Source organism: Ambystoma mexicanum, chromosome 6q, assembly GCF_040938575.1.
Source record: "Ambystoma mexicanum isolate Mex_15411 chromosome 6q, UKY_AmexF1_1, whole genome shotgun sequence".
In the NCBI taxonomy this organism is placed as follows: Eukaryota; Metazoa; Chordata; class Amphibia; order Caudata; family Ambystomatidae; genus Ambystoma; species Ambystoma mexicanum.
In genome coordinates, this window is record NC_090937.1 from 1,041,900,550 (window position 1) to 1,041,919,834 (window position 19,285).

Consider the following 19,285-nt stretch of genomic DNA (forward strand, 5'->3'; position numbering starts at 1 on the left):
CCACAGTCTGGTTTTCGAGAGGTCGGGGAGCAATAGGCCACTCTCTTGACCAGCCTTGGTGCCGCAAGACCCTCCCCTGCAGTGGTGGTGCGCAGAGAATAAAAGCTGATTGAAATAACATAACATATACCAGGCATTGCCATCATCTGTTCATGTGCTAACATAATTTGCTGTTATTGCCACCGAAATTCATTCGCTCAGGCAATTGTAATCATAATGGGCAGTGAGTTTCAAGAGCATCGCAATGTGCCCTTGATGCTGTTAAAAAAATGGCATCACCATTTATTTACAGGGTTGGCCCACCATTTCTCATGAATGTTTTATAAACAAGCAGGTATGTAGAAGGATTAAAAGGGGGCAGCAAAAATGTCTCGAACTTAAAACTATAGGTGGCCATCTCACACCTTTGCAGATACCATAAGATACGAGTATTCCTTCAGTAAACAACTTCTTTATTCGGTTAATGAAAAGCCTACAAACGCCTACATTGCCATTAAAAGTTTCTTTATAGAATCGGCAGAATCTCACACAACAACAGAAGTGATACCTTTGTAGATAGCACCAAGTGTACAGTTTCCTGTATTTGAACACACTGTAAACATAAAAACAACTATCAAACAAGAAACCCACTTTGAGTTAGTTAACCTAACATCTTTGATTCTGTGGAGGTGAAATCATGTTTTCCTGGGCCAAATGCAAATGTACATATAGACATTAGCTTTCAGGTCGACTTTGTGTGAGAAATTAAAGGGTGTCTCACCTACTAGTCCTTTGGGATCTCTCTCTCAGGTGGCCAGGGCACGACCATAGCCTTTGGATTCAGACCCTGGGGGTGGAACAGTGCAGGAGGATCACCAGGGTGAGGGGTATTCGGGGGGTGGGGGTGAGGCAATGGATTGTGAGGCGCAGTATTCCTCCCATTCCCGTACCCATGATTCCTCCTATTTCATAGGATTATCCGATGTCCAGCCCCCCTGCCCCTTTGTACACAAACACTGGGCCAAGGAAAAGAGTGACAGAGTCACAATGCTAATTCTTATACATCTCATTGGAAATGTACGGCTAATTGGGTCAGGCAAAGTCAGGCACTTGACTCGAAGTGCATACATCTAATACCAATTAGCTCCCCTCACATGGATAAAAGGCGGAACATAGAGGCACACTCTGAGAAAGGTGGAACACGAGAAAGAGCAGAATTTCTGTGGCAAAGACGAACCTACTGGAGCAGAGCAACGGACCGAGGGGCGAGAACCATGGGTGGAGAACCCCAGGAGAATCCAAAAGGCTGTGAAAGACACGTGGAGCAGGCCAAATCCCAAGCAAGAAGTCTGCATTGTGTTTCAAGGACGCCAGCGACCCTCCCGAGTGAATGGCAGAGTTGGGGAGGCGAGGCCAACCTGTGGTACTAACCATGACTCTTAAATACAAGAAAGAAACTCACACAGCCGGTGAGTTGGCAAGCTACATAAAGTGAAATAAGTTCAGGGAATGGAACCCCTAAAGTATGTGAAATGAGCTTGCGGAAAGGAACCCCTGCGAGGGTTGTGAACCTTTGCTTTAAGAGGTCTGAGCTCCACAGAGGGGGACCAGTGTGAACTTTTTGCTGAACTGTGTTTTTGAAGCTGGAAAGTGAGACTTTAACGTGGAAGGCCAGGTGGGCCTCGATCCACATTTTGAACTGCCTTTGTGTTAGGAATCTCAGCCAGAGTGCGTCATCTTGCCTATAGGGACCACCTTACTCTGCGCTGTCCAGCATGGGGAGGAGAGCTGACGCAGCCACATTTATTCTTTATATTTTAACACTGATTTTCCTGTGCATACATATTCTCCTTTACACACTTTCTTTTGTACAAGAGATAGGGCAGGCATTAAGTTTTGTTAGTATAGGCCATTTTGATTTGTGGGACTCAACTAGGACTGTTTTATTTATTATTTGATGGTCGAGACTACTCCCATCCTAGCTATAGGGCAAAGTAGGAGTTTCTCCAAGCCCATTGAAAACTTCAATAAAGGTTTTACAAATGGTACCTTTTGTGTCAGTGTCATACTTGTGATACCATGCCTGCCTTACATTCGCCAGAAAGAAACATCTTTAAACAACCTGTTGTGGCACTGGTATTGAACTATTTGTCACTGCCCCCTTTGCACTACTTCTTACCCTGCTAAGCATTTCCCCGACACTCACCCTCTTCCTCAATAGCCTACCCATATCCTCTCTCCAGTGCCCTTCAATAACTATCTCCTCCATCTTCTTCTGCTCCTTCTACTATCTTAATTTTTGGCTGTTATGCCCTCACACATCTTTCTAATCCCAAAACCCCAACTTGTGATTCAGAATTGTCACCGGAACGAGCATCACCCATCACGACAGAACCTCCCTCGCTGCTCTTTATGAGACTGCTAACTTCTCGCACTGTTAATGGAGATGCCTGGTGGTGAGGTTCATCCGATTTCATCAAGGCAAGCCTATCATCCCCCCGTCCAACATCAGACTTTCTCCCCCTCGTCTTTGAATTTATGCATTCTCGGCTCCTGGATCTCAACCTCCTCGCTATGTTCTTCAGTTATGAGCCTACTAAGCCTCTCAACTCTTTCCTCCCTTCTCGTAACCTCCTTCTGGACTTCCTTTTTACAGAAGCTGCTAATCATTAGAAGCCAACCTCCCAAATATTTTCTCCTCTCATCCACTTGAATTCCAATTCCTGCTCACTGTTGACTCACTGATGTCGCTTCACAACCATGATAACTCACTGGACCTTGTTTTCAAATCATCATCCCTATTGATCCCTGTGCATCTGACCATCTGCCTTTTTTCAAGTTATGGTTCCCCGGCCCCATTCTACTATGTTAGCCCAAGTTCTTAAGTAACCAAATGTAAGTTTAAGTTGCAGGCCCAGGCTCTCTACTTAGTTGTCTGTCCATCTCAATTCACCCTCTCCCCACTCCTTGCATTCTATTTCAAGTAAGACTTCTTCAATTCCAGCTCTCCCTTCAAAAGTCATTACCCACTTTGAAACCTTTCTCCCACTACCTCTCGCCCGAACCACCCATCTGCCCCAAGATTCCCTCGCTTCGCAAATACCACTCTTGTTGTACTGTAAGACTGCTCTCGCTGTCCTGTATGATGCTACTTCGCAAACACCTATCCGTCATCTAATCACACCGTGGCTAACTATTTACTACACGCTGCCATCACGCCTCTGTTCTTTATCCTCTGCCCTATCTGCAAATGACTTCTCCCCCCTACTTGATATAAAAATCCTATAAAGGTACAAGACACTACAACTGCCCACCTTTCTCGTTGTGACAAATCGCAGGTTTCCAACACTTCTGCCCAAGGGGGAACCTTTTCTTGTGATGCTAGGGAGGTTATTCCACTACGCGATACCCGCCCTAGGAGTAGAGGCAATCGGGACATCACAGGGAGACACTCCTTCCCCCCAAATCCCCCATGGGGACAAGGACTTCTATTTCGATGAGGAACTTCCTTCCCAGCTCACTCAGCAAACCTAAAAAGTAAACCCTGTTGGTAGAAACCAGGAATAATCCTTATACATCTGATACAGTGATGTTTTTTCTTTTTTTCAAAATATTTATTTTAAACAAACAGGATAAACTGATACAAAACGTAATCAATCACGACATATGGTATAAAAGCAATTCAGTTGGTTGCTCTTCCCTCCCCTCCCCATGATCTTAATGTTCCTCTACCTGGGCCAGCTGCGAATTATCGTTCCGTAAGATTCTCCTGGCTAATTGGGGCTTGTATGTCAGGGCTGGATAATTCTGATCAAAGTCCAGGATCGGGCCCCAGATGTTCTCGAAGCGATGTAGGCGGCCTGCCCCAGCAGCCGTCACCTTCTCCGCAATTAAGATGTCCCAAATTTTAATCCACCAAAAAGGCATTAGTGGTCCTTCTGCGGTTTTCCAAGTGCGAGCTATTACATTTCTGCCTGCCAGTAGACATTGGGTCAATAGTTTGGCCATAGGGCCAGATCTAGGGTAGATCCCGGGGACCGGGGCTCCCAGGAGGATGGGCTCGGGCTCCAGGGGAAGTCGTATCTGAGTGATGTCTGCGATTGTTGCTAGGCATTGTTTCCAAAAGGACTGGGCCCTCTGGCAGGACCACCACATATGAAAGAAAGACCCTACTTGGCCACATTGCCTTCCAACAGTTTGGGTTAAGTGTAGGGTTCATATGGTGTATTCTCAGGGGAGGATAATACCAGCGAAGAAGGATTTTGTATGCGCCCTCTCTGTTCGTAATGCAGGATGAGGAAGTGTGTGCCCGCGACCAAATGTCAACCCATAGCTGGTCCTCGATTGCGTGGCCTAGGTCCGCCTCCCATTGGGCCATGTATCGGGTTTTAGAGGTTAGGAAGTCATTTTGGAGGCGTTTGTATAAAGTGGAGATTCTCCCCCTGGTTGGGAGGTCATTTAGGGTCAGTTCAATAGCCGTGGGAGAGCGGGTGGCGGCTTTGCGGGTCTGTGGATGGGAGCACCATTGGCGCAGCTGAATGTACGTAAATCTATCCTGTTCCTGAAGCTGGAAGAGTTCTTTACAACGCCCAAAGGTGCAGGGTTGTCCCCCTTCGAATAGTTGCCCCAAGGTCTCCAGGCCTCCCGCAATCCAGGCTCCGAAGTTCCGGGTGGACCAGCCAGGGGAGAAAGCTGGGTTCAGGAACACCGGGGAGAAAGGGCTGAGTCCCACTGGGGTTTTCTTTTGTTTCAGCGCTTTATCCCAGACAGCAATAGTGTGTTTGGTGGTCCTCAGGAGGTTCTGCCACAGTCGGCGCTCGGGAGGATTGATGTGCGGAAGAAAACGTAGCGGGAGCGGTAGTTGCGCCTGTTCGAGGTCCACCCATCTCGGGCGGTTGGTAAGTATCTGCCATGATCGGATGCAGGCGAGTTGGGCCGCCATTTGATATTTTTGTAGATCTGGAACTCCGAGGCCACCCAGTCTAGCGTTGCCCAGCATCGTGGACCTGGGGATTCTGGGTTTCCTCCCTTTCCAGATGAACCGTGTCATTTCCTTTTGTAGCTTCTGAAGAGCAGGTGCCGGAATTGGTACTGGAAGCGAAGCGCAGGCATATAGGAGCCTTGGTAGCAAGTTCATTTTACAGGCCGTGATGCGGCCCATCAGTGATACCTCTTGTGCCGCCCACCGCTTTAAGTCTGCCTCGAGGTCCGTGAACAGTGGGGGAAAGTTTGCTCGATAGACTTCCCCAGGGTCAACTGGGATCTGGACACCCAAATAACTGATGCTCTTAGTCGTCCATTGTATCGGACATGGTGGGGCCAGATCCTCCCGGATCTCTCGGGACAGGCCCACCCCCATGGCAGCTGACTTCCGGAAGTTGATAGCAAAGCCCATAACCTTTCCATAGCTCTCTATCTCAGCTAGGGCCTGAGGGAGGGAAGTACGAGGCTCCGTGATGGTTAGTAGGACGTCATCTGCGTAGAGGGCCAGTTTGTGGTGTGTTGCATTCGATTGGAAGCCCTTAATCGCCGGGTTTCGCCTGATCCGTTGGGCGAATGGTTCCATAATTAGTGCGAACAGCAGTGGCGATAACGGACAGCCCTGTCTGGTTCCACAGGTCAGGTCGATAGGGGGGGAAGAGGATGCCATTGACTCTGAGAAGGGTCTTGGGCGCTGTATAGTTAGCCAACGTCATGGCGCAGAACTCTGGACCAAAGCCAAAGGCCTCGAGGGTAAGCCTCATGAAGTTCCAGTCCACCTTGTCAAAGGCCTTAACTGCATCCAGGGCCAGAAGCACCAGCTCCCGGGAGTCTCGGGAGGCAAGTTCCACCAAGTTCAGAGCTCTACGAATGTTATCAGCGGTAGAGCGGTGTGTAATGAAGCCACTCTGGTCGGCGTCGATTATCTCTGGCAAAATCCGGGCCAGGCGGGTTGCTAAAATTTTGGAGTAAATGTTGGCATCTATATTAAGCAAGGCAATCGGTCTGTAGGACGCAGGATTCTTCGGGTCACCGCCCGGTTTGGGCAGCAAAACTGTGATGGATTCTTGCATCGACGGGGTTATAGTGCCTGTGTTCCTGAATGAATTAAACAGTTGTACCAGAGGTGGCAGGAGTTGGGGTTTGAAGACTTTATAAAACTTCGACGTATAGCCGTCTGGGCCTGGGGCTCGGGATTTAAGGGATTTTATCGCCTCATCGACTTCCTCAGTGGTGATTGGGGCTTCCAGCGAGTCCCGAGCTACGTTTTTCAGTTGGGGGAGCGCCGCCTTTTGCAGGTATTCCCTCTGTTCTTTGACGTCTCGGGCCGGGGCGGTCATCACCTGGGTCAGGTGGGTCGATGCGATTTGAAGCTTGTCGTGATCCGAGTATTGAGTCTTGCCCTGCTGATCCCGAAGGCCCACAATTGTGTTATTCCTTCTTGTCTTGGCAAGTTTAGCCACCAGTAGCTTGTTTGCTTTGTTGTTTTTGGCATAGTAGAACTGTTTAGCCTTCGTCATTTGATGGGCGGTATGTTCAGCGTAGTGTGCTTCAATGTTCTTTTTTGCTATTCGGAGGGCTCGCTGCGTTTTAGGGGTCCAGCCCTTCTCCTTATGGACCCTCTCCGCCCTCTCGAGTTCCTCTTCAAGGCCCTGAAGAATCTGTCGTTTATGCCTGTGATAGGCTAACCCTTTGGCAATCAGTTCTCCCTGCACCACTGCCTTCATTGCATCCCAGTTGTTGGCTAAGGAGGTATCTCCGCTAGAGTTTTCTTTAAAGAAGTTGTTGATCTCGGTTGCGATTGCGTCTCTGAGTGGCATCTCATTAAGGATGGGATCATATAGGGTCCATCTACGCCTCTGGGGCTCCGGGGGTCCCTGGACTCGGATTTTCAAGGTTACCGGGGCGTGGTCGGATAGGATTCTGGAGCCTATAGTTACCTCTTCAGTGAAAGCGAAGATCGGCGGAGATATCAGTAGAAGATCTATCCTAGAGAATGTCCGGTGAACATAAGAATAGAAGGAGAAATCTTTTTCAGATGGGTGGAGTACCCTCCATGAGTCCACCACTCCAAAGGTTCTAAATAATCGCAAAAGGGCTAAAGCCGTGGTGAAGTCCCCGGCGGAGGGTGGGTGTGATTTGTCCTCTACGGGGTCTGGGACCCCATTAAAGTCCCCACCGATCACTATTTGGCCCTCCAAAAAGGGAGAGAGGGTTGCGGTTAGCAAATCATAGAAGGGTGCTTGGCCAGAATTCGGTGCGTACACGGAGACCAAGGAGAACAGCTGTCCCGATAGCAGGCATTTCACTGCTATGTAGCGTCCCTCCGGGCAGCTTATGGAGTCCAGAATCTGGGGATTCAGTCCCCTCCGGAACAAGATTGCTGTACCGCCCCGCTTGGAGCTTCCAGATGCGAAGAGTTGCTTTGGAAAGTCGTGAGAGTGTAGGCGACTGAAGTCTGCCGGGAGCAGGTGAGTTTCCTGTAGCATGGCCACATCGGCAGAGTCATTCCGAAGTTTTTGTAGAATTGATTTGGGTTTAGGCGGTGAGTTCAATCCCCTGACGTTCAGAGAGACAAACTTCCAGAACTGCTGGTCCGGGGCGGGTCCCGGGGTCGCTGATGAAACTTGTGGAGGAGGGGGAGCCACTGGAAAATCAGCCATTATGTCGTGGGAGATGTGACCATCTGTTATCCTGCTTCTGGGGTTTTTCTCGAACCGCCAACGGGCAGTCCGAGGTTTAACTGGGGGGAGGGGGACCCGTTATGGGGTCAGGCCCTCCCCTGGCCAACGGGGCCGTGAAACAACGAATAGCCAACATGGCTAAAGGTATAAATAGTCTGAGTGAAATGCTCCAAGGACTCATAGGTGGAACGTACCTTGGAGCTGGGCATGGGCCGTGGGGGGAGGCCCGCTGCATCGGGGGTGGAGATCATCCATGTTTTCAGAGGTGGCGGTCGGCTCCACAGCGCCGGGTTCATTAAGCGGGGTCACAGGGCGCCGAAGGGTCCCTCGTGGGGTAGTTCCGGGTCATTTCCTCCTCCTAAATCTCGGAACCTTCGACCATGTGTTTTGTATGGGCCTGGGGGAGGCTATCGGGTCCGGGTCAGCCGCCGCTTCAGTGGCCTGTTGGGACGAGGTGCTAGCGGAGTCCGGATGCAATATACTTTCAGCATCGCCCAGATGTTTGATCCTACGCGTGGTACCTTTATAGGAGAATTGCAAGGCTGTAGGAAAGAGCCATCTGTAGCAAATTTTTTGGGCTTGGAGGAAGGTGGTCAGTGGGCGAAGGGCTCGCCTTTTCTGAAGGGTCAATGGAGAAAGGTCTTGATAGATCTGAAGGGGGGTCCCCTGGAAGGTGATTTCGTCGTTGGAGCGACTTATTGCCGAAATGGCTTCCTTTGTCGTATAGAAATGCACCCTGGTGATAACATCAGGCGGGCCGTCTGACTCCACTCCACGACGGGGATTTAGCCTGTGAGTGCGATCCAGTAGCAATAGTGAATCCTCCAAGTCGGGGAGAAGAGATTGAAAGAACAGGCCTACATATTCGGCTAGCCCTTGGTCTGAGACTGATGTGGGAATCCCCCCGAATGCGGAGGTTGTTGCGCCGGGCTCTGTTCTCCATGTCCTCCTGCTTGTATTCCAGGATTTCGACCTTGCGCTGCAGAAGCCCAACGGAACGCTTGATCTCAGTCAGGGAGGATGCCTGGTCCCCGGCGCGATCCTCAATCTCACCCACTCTTTGTTCCACCTCCGAAACCCTCTTATCAGTATTTTCCAGCTTAGCAGTAAGCTCAGACATACATGATCGAAATTCAGTTTAAATGTCAGCCATGAATTCCCGAATATCCTCCTTGGTTGCTAGAGGTCCCTTGTTGTCCAGGGATTCTCGTGAGATGGGGGGGGGGGGATTGTCCAGTTTCTTCGCTTTGTCGGCTGACATTAGCATTGTTGCTATGTCTGATGACTTGGTGGATTTCGATTGCTTAGACATCGTGTGATCTGACAGGGGAGGGTTAACGGCTGAAGGTGGCTCAGTCGCAATGGTGGGGATAGTTGGAGGTCTCTCGAAGAGTAGGGATAAGGATTGGTTGGGGTTTTAGTTAGCGAAGGAGACTTCAGTGCGAGTGAAAAGGAGGAAGGTTGCTGTGTCGTCCCGTTCTCCCTGGTACCAAGATGGCCAAGAGGGAAGGTGAATGTGGGCCGGGGCGCCCCAGGAAATAGCGGGAAGATGAGAGGGAACGATTTTAATACCGGAGCACACCACTCCCGCAGAGGTGTCGGGGGCATTAGGGTGTTGCAGCCTCCTCACCGTTGAAGACAGGGGCGCTCTGCGGTGCACCCCTGAGAACTCTCCGGCTTCGGCACCCTCTTCTGGAGTGGAGGCGGAGGGATACAGGAGAGGGCGAAAGCAGGGAGGCTGCGGCTGCGTGTCGCGTGTTGGGGTGGCTGCAGGATTCTATCCCCCTGGGGATGTCCGGGGAGGTGGGCCAGAACCGAGGAGGCCCGGGGCCCGGGGCTCCTACCGCGTCCTCCGCGCCCCTCCGAGAGTGCTGCCCAAAGCGCCGCTGGGAGTATCAACTGGAACATCGGGTCCCTCCGATCATGTGAGGCGAGAGACACATGGGTGTAGATCGATTCCAGGGTTCATAGGGGGAGCATCGACGGCGAGGCTGCGTCTCGGTCGTTGTCGCTGGGTCCCGTCCGCCATCTTGGATTACGCGGCGGAGGGGCCGCGGGATAAAAAGAGCCCGATTATCTTCATCTTGGCGATTCTGGGTTCCAGCAGAACGCCGGCCGGGCTCCACACCCTCTCACACCCTCTCATCCAGTTGGGTTCGAAAAACGCAGCATAGGAGCCATAGAAAGCTGCGATGCAACGGGCATTCCACGGAGGCCATCACGGGAGCAACTGCATAGCCAGCGCTCCAGGCCACGCCCCATACAGTGATGTTTTATGTGAAGACATGTACCTGCTTGGCACTGAGACAAAGAAAACCAATGGAGTCATAACGAATATGACTAAGACACAGAAGGACTTCCACGAAATGCTGGGGAAGCCCCAGAGCAGTGTCATAAAACAAGGGGGAGGAGAGAACCTCAGATAGAGACCTGGGAGTCTCAAACAGGTTGCTTGAGTGACGTTGGTGAACACAGGGAAAGGCTGCTTCTCAAACTGGGGAGGAGCTGTAGAAAACATGTGCCCGAGTTGCACTGTTTGAGGGGCGGCTAGCAAGAGTCTGTCAAGTTGACTCTAGTCCGAGGAGAGAAACACGAGGAAAGCTTGGGATCAGCTCGAAGGAACAGGTGCCAGAGCCGCCCTGTTCAACGAGCAAGCTAGAGAGAGCCTGCAAAGTTGAGTCCTGTCCTAGGAGGGATGCACGAAGAGGGAGTGTTGGCCGGACCAGAGAGAGAATCCCCTTGATGAAGCAAAGACCACTCACCTAGAAGCACGCTGGAAGAGGAGAGTGAACCGACAGCAAGAGCCATCTTGACAATAGAAATGAAGGAGAAAGCTGACCTGGTGGCACAGCCCAACTAAAAGGAAGGTAAAGGGGAGAGCGGGAGAACTGCAGAGAGATGCGGTTAGAACAACTGGCATAGTCCTAATCGTCACAGTGAGAAAAGCGAATATAACGATGGACTCATCCCAGTGGGGCACACGTTTTAAAGGAGAGGGAGAAACATCTCACAGCAACATACACTGGTGCCAGTGAGACAGAAATAGAGAAAGAGTGGAAATAATGACTAGGTCCATCATACTCGTCCCAATAAGATACAGCCTAAGACGAAAAGTGAGAATCTTTACTGGGTTCATCATTCTTGTCCGAGTGAGAATCACTTATGGGCCTATCATGTTCATGCCATTAATAGACCAAGTAGCTGGAAGAGTGAGAATCATCACTGGATACATCAAACCCATCCCAGTGAAAACCCATGAGATCAGAGGATTACAAGCTGTGCTAAGGAGACAACTGTTTATAATCCTCAATATACAAGTTGGGTGTCAGAGAAAGAAAGATAGACTTTCAAGTTCATATGAGGACAGAGTGAAGGAACCTCAAGGTATCAGAGCATATGTACAGAGGGACTTGAAAGGCCAAGAGAAAGGGAACAAAAGGTCGTGAAAAAGCCTGGGCTTCCGAAGTGAAGGGCAGATGAAGAAAAGGGCAGTTCCTGTTTGGACCAGTTCGGAACGGCAGGACGCAATGCCCGAACCCCTGTGCAGACAACAGGGAAGCACGCGCCGACATGTGTTTTCGCCCTCTGTTCCCACAGACCATCCCCACCATCACCATGCAATGTCAACGATTTTATCCCTCCTCTAGTGCATGGACCTCACCCACATCGACCTCACGCCATCAACACCCCCTTCACCATCAACAACATGGTGGTTGATGCTCTCTAACGTCCGCTCAGCTATCACACATGCAGCAGACATAGCCGACCTCATCACTACACATGACCTTGATGCCATCTTCATCACCGAGACGTGGCCGACACCCGCCTCCACCCACATCCTAGACGTCCTGGTCCCCCAACAGCTACAGCATCCAACACAGACACTGGTCAAACAAGACCAGCGGAGGCCTTGCAGTCATACACAAGACCTTGTGTTCCTGCACCAGACTTGGTGTCGACAACATTGGCTCCTTCGAAGTCCTCTCCTGCCACTTCCCACCCCCCCCCTACAGACACGGTCACCTTCCATCTAATCTACAGACCAGCCAAACCCAACACCGCCTTCATTGGAGACTTCACCGTCAACACCATATCCCTCACACACGCTAACAACATCCTAGTTGAGTTCAACCTCCCAGGCAACAAGACCATCAAACAGATGAAGGAAGCTCTTCTCAGCCTTCTCAACACTGTCAGCCTCGCACAGCACATGAAAGATCCAACACACGAGAAAGGTGACATCCTCAACTTAATCATCACCTCACTGTCTTCCCTCCACTACAGCTCTCCTCTCCTGCTTGGCTAGTCTGACCATCTAACCATGCCTTTCAACATCCTGCACACTACCCCAGTCAATCAATCTCAGGAGAAACCCAGCAGACAAACCTACAGGTCCTTCAGGAACTTCCCAGGGGAAGCCCTCACAAAAGATCTTGCCAACCTACACCTTACATGGACCAAACACCCCCAACCGAACTGTAACTCTCTACTGGAAGCGCTCAAAGCCACCCTCCGATCGAATACCACGCACCTCTGAAACAATGCACCTGCAAACTGAAACCGTCAGCACCCTGGTACACACAAGAACTCAACCTCAGCAAAAGAGGCAGCAGGAAACGAGAAAAAACCTGTCGCTGCTCCAGGATTGCATCCGACCTGGTGCTCCTCAAGGAACCCGGAGCAACCAGGCAACAACTAATCAACACAGCCAAGGCCTCCTTATATCAGAATACCATAGCAGAAGCTGACAACAAAAGCAGAGACCTCTTCAAAGCAATCGACCAGGTGGCAACCCGTTACCCGACCCTGCCATACTACACTCCATCAAATAAATCCACCGCCATCAACACCTCTCGCCAGTTCTGTATCCACAGATCCACCTCACGTCCCTCCTCAGAATATCTCCACAACCTGGACAGCATTCAAAACACTCTCGACAGAGGACCTGGTAGAAACCCTAGCCGCCCTTAAAGCCACATCGCATACAGAGGATATCCTCAGGACCCTCCCCGCAGAAGCACTCCTTCCCTACCTGGAGTTCATCACAAGGCACCTTCCCATAGACCCTAAAAACAGGACAAATCCTCCCTCTAGTAAAGAAAACCACTCTGGATCCCGACAACCTAGGTAACTATCACACCATCATCCAGGTAAAATCATAGAGAAAGCGGTAGCCGCACAACTGCAGCAACACACTGACACCAACTATCTCCTCCAAACCTAACAATCCAGATTTAACCCAGATGCAGCATGGAGACAGCAACCATACAGTTGGTCGACAACACCCTCAACATTCTTGACGACGGCCACCCCTGCCTCCTGGTTCTACTTGACCTCTCGGCTGCTTTCGACACAGTAGACCGCCAGGCGCTTACAGACACCCTACATCACGGCGCATGGGGATCAGCATCCTTGTCCTATGCTGGTTCAAGTCCTACACCGCCAACCGCAAGCAGTTTGTTCAGATGGACTCCTCTAGAACGCCAATGCTCCCTCTGAACTGTGGTGTCCCACAGGGTTCCTGGACTGCACGTGCCGAGTGTATACAGTATTTCAGCAGAATAAGAACCTGCTCCCGGACATAATAACTAGGGCCCATATTTTTCAGACAAAGGAAAGAATCATGGCTGCAGTACGCCAGCAAAATGTGATCTGGTTCCGAGATGCCTCCATATGGATTTATCAAGATCTGGCTCAGGCGACACTGCAGCAGCGGAAAAGCTTGAAACTGGTGACTGGTTGGTTGCACGACAAGCGAGTGCGCTACCCATGCACCTTTTGGTTTGCGGTTTGAATATGGTGGGAAAGGCTACCATATTACCAAGGAAGAAGAGGCTTCTGAACTGATTTGGGGTGGGGGGTTGTCATTGAAGGGGAAAATGGGCAGAGGAGGTGGATGCAGGAAAGGAGATGGAGACTCCTAGTAAGGTAGGATGATGACCGGCCCGATCTTACCCCAAATTCGATCTAGTCCCTATGTTGCCTGGGGTGGTTGCACAATCCCAGGGTTGGTGTCATTGAGGGTTTTTGGGGGGGTTCAGGGTTTTTTCTAGTTCTGTTGAGGGTTCAGTTGTGGTTTGTGGCAGAGATCAGTTGGGGTTACGCGCCTTCTGCGCGCAGCACTGGCGGATGGGAGAGATCTGGAGGCCAGTATGGCTGGTCTCAACTCTCCCTCAAAGGGCAGGTCTATACCGAGAAGATTGACGGAAATTAGATCGTCTGTAGTTTTCCTCCATGAAACGCATTTGTTGGCAGCGGATAAAAGGAGCATGAGGCATACGCGCTTTCCCAGCAATATCATGCAGCCGCGGGTGTGAAGATGAAAGGGGTGGGAATCCTTTTGGGGTAAGACATCACATTTGAGAAGCGCTTCCTGTACAGGGACTCAGAGGGGCGGGGTCTGATTTTGAAGGGTATGTTTGGGGATCAACTATTCACCTTAGTTGCGCTATATGCTCCCAACAAAAAACAAGGTTTTTTCATTAAGTCGCTGGTGGAGCGGCTGGGTGGTCTCATTGAGGGTCAGGTAGTGGTGGGTTGGAATTTCAATTGTGCTAGATTGTGTAAGCAACAAGGCAGGAACTACATTGCGCAGTTCCAACCGTAGGGGGGTTACTGCGGAGAGGAGGTGAAACTCGGTGTAATGGAAGCCCATTATCAACGATTGGTGAAATTGAAGTGTTTAGAGCCCACTGCTCCGGGGGAGTTCATTCAGTGAGCGCATTTGCCCCAGATGTCCGAAGAGCACAGGATCGGATTGGAAGGCCTGATAACGGCAGCGGATGTAGGGAGGTCCATTAACTTGCTGCCGCTCAATAAGGCGCCCGGGTGCAATGGATTTGGGAAGGGTTTCTATAGTGCTTTCAAATCATGGGTGAACGATCCACTGTCTAGGCTGTTTAACCGCATTCGGGACACGGGCAGGATCTCTCGGGATTTGGGTATCTCCACTACGGCAAGCCTAATAAGGACTGCACATTATGCGACAGATATTCACGATATCATTGTTGAACAAAGATGTGAAGATATACTCTAAAATATTGGGTAGACGGCTGATGGGGATCCTCCAGAGTGTTATCCACCCCAATCAGGCGGCATTTATAGTGGGTCGCCGTACACAGGACAACACCAGAAAGGCAGTGAACGTTGTGGAGTGGGCTATTACAATGGGTAACGTTTTCGATTGCAGTCCTAGATGCTTTGCAGGCCTTTGACTGCATGGATTGGGGCTTTTTGAAAAAGGTTCCGGAGGCATTCAGCTGCGGTCCGGTCTATGTTCAGATGGTCGAAGTGAATTTCCAGGATCCCTCGTTGTGACTGCTTCTTAATGGGTGCCTTTCGGCGAGAATTAGCATCCGAAGGGGCACAAGGCAGAGTTGCCTCTCTGTGTATCAGGTTTTCGCACAAGGCAGAGTTGCCTCTCTGTGTATCAGGTTTTCGGATTATGTAAAAGCCAAGGCACTTAACGTCTCTGAGAACCCCAGTGAACTGGCAGAGTTGCAGAAAAATGGCCAACTACCATGGTCTACAACAGATATAGGATATCTAGGAATAAACTACACAACACACTTTGACAGCCTTTATAAGGCAATATAGTCCCACTGTTGGGCAAGCTAACAGATGACCTTCAGAGGTGGCATACACTGGACACGACATGGTTTACTCACATAGCAGGCCTCAAAAGGACACTCCTTCCCAGGCACCTACATGTGGCCATGGGGTTGCCGATCCCCATCCCGGTGCTTATGGTGCGATTGCTGCAGAAGGAGATATTCACCTTTATATGGTACAAAAAGAAGTACCTAGCAGAATATTAATGTAAACCACGTTCAAGGGGGGGCTGGGAGTCCCAGACATTGAACGATATATTATGGCGCATTTGGGAAACTCAGGACTGGCTGACCTCAGCGCCTTCCTGTTGCAAAGCCCAAGAGCACATATTGATTATAAGAGAAGGAATTCCCAATGCCATAAAAATGGCATTGTGGGGGGTATAGCATTATGGGGGAGATCAACACATCAGTGATGTGATTTGTATGGTCATCAGTATACTCATATAACATGTAATTAGTGATGTCATCAGTGATGTGATCTGTGATGTCATCATTACGGACATAGGCTGTGCAACAGGGGGCGCGAAGTTAAGGTGGCTTTAGCTGAATTTCAGGGGTTTTGTTGCATTACGTTCTCACCTTAACATCCCTGCAACTAAAGTTTTTTTTACTTGAAATTTAAGGGTTTTGTTGTTCGATACACAAAGTTGCATATTTTACAGCATTAGCTAATGAATTGCAGGATTTTACGTGCAAAGCTAACACGTGCAGCGACTAGAGTGCTTTTATTTTGAAGCTAATCTACTGCCCCTGTTTAACAGTGTAACCATGGAAACAAACAATTGGGAGATTTGAATTACTGAAACTGCATACAATAAATTACAACAGAAATTGTAATATATTTTTGCAGTATGTGTTCAATTTTATCTATTTTTGTAACTTAAAAGGCGACCCCCTTAAAAGGGCCATTTTGGGGGATGGAAAGAGGACGATGGAATAGGGGAGGAAAACACATAAGAATGAAACATCTTACAAAGGGAATGAAACTAAAAATTAACATATCTTTTTTTGTAATTTTATTTTTTGTAAAAACTGGAGGGAAAACTGCCACTTAAAACAAGAAATAAGAATTACGGGTAATCATGTATTCAGCGATTAACTTCTACCATTCCTCAAATGTAGCACCTCCCTTGACTACCCATTCAAGACATCATATACAGGTGACTTGCATGATGGAAATATTGGGAGTTGGAAAACAGGAGTCTGTGTAGTTCACACCACGGCTGAAGTTGATTATGCACAACCACAGCTCACAGCTACAGTAAACATATAAAACCACATATTAGTCAAAAAAGACTGCAGCCCAGTATGGTCCAGACAATCTTGTCCAATTTCCAATATGCATCATTCATATCATTCAAGAAGACTTGCACCAAATGACTTATGATTAATGTTCCCAAGCTCTGTGACGGAACATTTTAAGTCCCACAGCATAGACCTTTCTTGCAGAATGTGCAAAGAACCTCCTCTGCCTTTTTCACGGAACAGTGTTTTTTAACTTTAAAGAAGCGCCTACTCTGAGCAGTGCTATTTATGTGAGTTGCCTTCTTCCTCAGTGGCAATAAATTCAGAAACCAAATGATAACATTATCACCGCTGGTACTCTTGTGATCGTACATATTGCAATGTCTAACCGGGAAGGAATATGTAAAACAATAAAAATGACAACATGAAAAAGATATTGGCCTTCATTACGGATCCAGTGGTAACCGTGCCGGTGCTACCGGCGGGTTGACCCAAGATCCCTAAAATATTTACTGGTGCCTGACTTCCCGGTGCCACTGGGAGATTACAACCCTGGCGACCCAGAAAGTCAGGCACTGGCAAAATGCTGTTGCCCATTCCCTAGAGTCCTACAGGACTGGGGATACGGAAGCACCAGCATCGTTGACGGTGCCTTTGCTTCTGCGACAGGTCTGCCTACTGTGGCCGATGTGCCCGGCAGGGTCAGACCTGTGGTGCACTGTGGCTCCGCCAGGCAGACCTATAATATGCCAGTCCGGAAACAACGGTGCAGCGTCTGAATGAGGCCCAATGACTCAAAACATGAAAAAAGGGAATATTAGAAGGGCTATGTCTTACTGTTTTCTTGCACAATGTTAGACATTTTCAAATGTCCAACTGGTGATGAAAAAATACAAAAATTACAAAATTAAAAAGACAATGGGCCTCATTACGAGTCCGGCGGTAGCTGGGACGGTAAAACCGGCAGGCTGCTGCCGGACTCGTGATGATTTACCACCACCTGACTTGCTGGAATAACCAGGGCATTACAGTCCCGGTGGTCCGGTAAGTTAAGCAGCAGCACTCGTAAATCTTCATTCCCATTCCCATTTGAGTCCCATTGGGAATGGGGACCACTGAAACACTAGCACCATTAATGATGGTGCTGGTGTTTCAGTGAAAGTCTGCTGATTTGGAGCGGTCTGGAACGGCGCCCGACAGCAGGCTCGTAGTTTGCCAGTCCGGAAACAACATTGGCGGTAAGCTTACCGGCACCTTTCTTTCCGAGCTTGTAATGAGGCCCAATGTCACAAAAAATGAAGCCTCCTCTTTGAACCTCTCTAGCATTTGTAATGACTCTTCAAATAGAGTGCTCCAGTGCTACCAATGTTTGAAAACTATGGCTGTTGCTAGCAGCAGCTTTAATGGGTGGAGGTTGATTATGCACAATCACCGCTCACAGCTACAGTAAAGATACAAGCGAAAAAAGACTGCAGCCCAGTACGGTCCAGATCAACGCATGCAATTTCCAATACACATCATCCACATCATTCCAGGAGATTTACAACAAATGATTTATCATTAATGTTGCCAATCTTTCTAACAGAACATTACAAGAGCCATGTCTTAGGGTTTTCTTGTACAATGTTAGACATTCAAAGGTCTAACTGGGGACGGAAATATAAAACAACAACTCTAAAAAGACAATGCTACAAAAAATGAAGCCACCTCTCTAGAATGTCTAATAACTCTTCAAATAGAGTGTACCAATGCTGCAGATGTTTACACATTCTGGCTGTTGCTAGCAGCACCTTTAATAGTTGGAGGTTGATTATACACAACCACAGCTCAGCACTATAGTAAAAATATAAGACCACATATAAGTAAAAAAAGACTGCAGCCCAGTATGGTCCAGACCATCTTGTCCAATTTCCAAAGCACATCATCCACATTATCCCAGCACACAGATCACAGTTTAAGGGTGTTTATTGAACTTTAATCGGGTTTGAAAAACGCCTAGCTAATCCTAAATCTAAAGATGGGAGAAAGCTACGACCATCAAATAATAACATAGTCCTAGTGGTGTCTTGTCAAAATAAAAGGGTCTATACTAATAAACCTATTGCCAAGTCTTACTTCTAAATACAAATAGTGTGGGAAACAATGTTAAGCAAAAGAAAAGTGTTCAAGAAATATGTCAAGATATTCAAGCCATTGGCCTCCCTCGCCCATGTTTTCAGCACGAGGTAAGGCGGCACCCTCGAGCTTAGCACAGTGTCTGGCTTCTCTAGCACGAGGATGAAATTCAAATCTCAGTATCAGGTTCTGCCATGTCAAAGTCTCTTTGCCATTCGAGGGCCTGATGTGAGAAACATTAAAAAGTTCCATTCTCCTCAGGATTCTCATGTATAACTTCTTGGGTGATTTTCGAATCACCCCAGTCCCCCATGCTGAGGCCCACTTGAACACAAAGTTTTCAATTGATCTCCATCTGTTGGGCTCGGACCAAACTCATGTACTTTTCAAAACATTCTCTACTTCATCAAAATCGAAGACTTTCGACTGCGCACAGGATTTGACTTGACCTGTCGCAGGACCCCTTCGATTCACATTTATTCGTTTGATCTCCCTCTGTCGACTGGGACCAAATCCATCTACTTTCATCACTTCTCAGCTGGGAACCTTACAGAGACCTTCAATTGAGCACCCACCTGGTGCCGGACCACTCTGTCAAAGTTATTGTAGCTTTCTTTAAAGTTAAATCACTCAGCAGTTAATATTCATTTGTGTCTCTTATCACGCAAG

The 19,285-nt window shown here is 48.9% G+C and overlaps 1 protein-coding gene across 1 annotated transcript in view; it reads right to left on the reverse strand.

The window, feature by feature from the left end:
• VPS37A (VPS37A subunit of ESCRT-I) overlaps positions 1 to 19,285 on the reverse strand; it is an 862,571-nt gene that overhangs the window by 254,290 nt on the left and 588,996 nt on the right. The window lies entirely within an intron of this gene.